The sequence below is a fragment of the Galeopterus variegatus genome, unplaced genomic scaffold (genome assembly GCF_000696425.1).
Source record: "Galeopterus variegatus unplaced genomic scaffold, G_variegatus-3.0.2 Scaffold10504, whole genome shotgun sequence".
NCBI classification, from domain to species: domain Eukaryota; kingdom Metazoa; phylum Chordata; class Mammalia; order Dermoptera; family Cynocephalidae; genus Galeopterus; species Galeopterus variegatus.
Genome location: NW_007736615.1, coordinates 47276 through 48894, shown reverse-complemented (window position 1 = coordinate 48894; position 1619 = coordinate 47276).

The following is a 1619-nucleotide window of genomic DNA, read 5'->3' as shown; positions in this document are numbered from 1 at the left end:
TTTTTTTTTTTTTTTTTTTTTTTTTTTTTTTTTTACTTTTTTTGGTTTTTTTTTGTTTGTTTGTTTTTGTCCTTTTTGAGACCGGCTGCACCGCACTCAGCCAGTGAGCGCTGTGAGCACACCGGTCATCCCTATATAGGATCTGAACCCGCGGCGGGAGCGCTACTGTGCTCCCAGCGCCGTACTCTCCCGAGTGCACCACGGGCTCGGCCCCCAATTTGATTTTTCCAAACATGATAAAAATGAGAGTAGCCAGCATTTGTGGTGTGCTTACCATAAGTTAGATACAATGGTTAAAACTGTAATTATGTGATTCCTAGTGGGAGCAATGCTGATCTTCAGGAGGCATATTGGAAATTTCTTGGTGTATTTTTGTTATTGTCATTGTCTCAATATTTGGGAGGCACTGCTGGATTCTGTGAAGAGAAACCAGAGATAAACCACCACTCCACCCACCCAAATGTTCAATGCCTTAGAGGACTTCCAAATATCCAACTGGACATTGTATAGATAAAACAAACAAACAAACAAACAAAAATCTATGGTATTCTGTATGTAGAATTTTACTTTGCTTTGCATTTACTATTCTGAATGAAGATTTTTTGCTTTGCTTTAGATATAATCAAAAATTGCCTTTGCATGTTTTTAACATGAAAATGAGTGCCAGATACTCTAGAAATGTAGCTATCATGTATGTCACGGAAATACTGTGTATTGTACAAAGAACATTACCAAAAGTTAATTAGCATTATGGAAAATTTTATTACCAATAGCAAGAGTAACATTTCTCATGGCATTTGAATTTTTGATTTTTTTTTTTTTTTTGGCAGCTGGCTGGTAAAGGGATTTGAACCCTTTACCTTGGTGTTATAAGGCTGCATCTCATGGCATTTGAGTAACCAATAAAATAAAGCAGGATTAATTGACATTTGTAACTTTCACATTGACAGTTATTCTGTGTTGATATTTAGAATATACACTATTTTAAAAAATTATTCTGCAATAACTATACAATTGCCTGATTGTTATGTCTTCTAGTTTGTCATGCACAAGTACTGTATATATGTCACTATTTTTGCTCTTCATTACCTCTTGGGTATTAGGCTGCTTTTAAGAAACATATTTGATTCAGGAAAGTAAGCTAGACAGAAAATTTTGTTACAAAATGGGGAAAATAGATCCAATTATGTGCAGAATTGTTAATATACATCATACTTAAGACTCAAATTTTCAACCATTAATTATGGATTATTACTTTAATATCATAGATGAATCACAACCAAAATCTTACACCTTACCCAACATAAAAGTTTTAGGATAATTTACTGGAGAATATCTTCATTACCCAAATTTATGTAATAAATTTCTTAGACACAAGAAATGATCTATAAAAATGAAATAATTTGGTCTTCATCAAAATTAAAAGTATTTCAATATAAACTTAGGTATGGCTTAATAAGTTCCAAACTCTATACTAAAAACTAGGTTTAGAAAGAAGAATAATCATTTAAAGTTTTGCTCTAAATATTTTTTGCTTCTTATGTATTTTCTATTCTTTTTTTTTTTTTTTTTTTTTTTTTTTTTTTTTTTTTCCGGTCCCGGCAACGGGCCCCACCCCC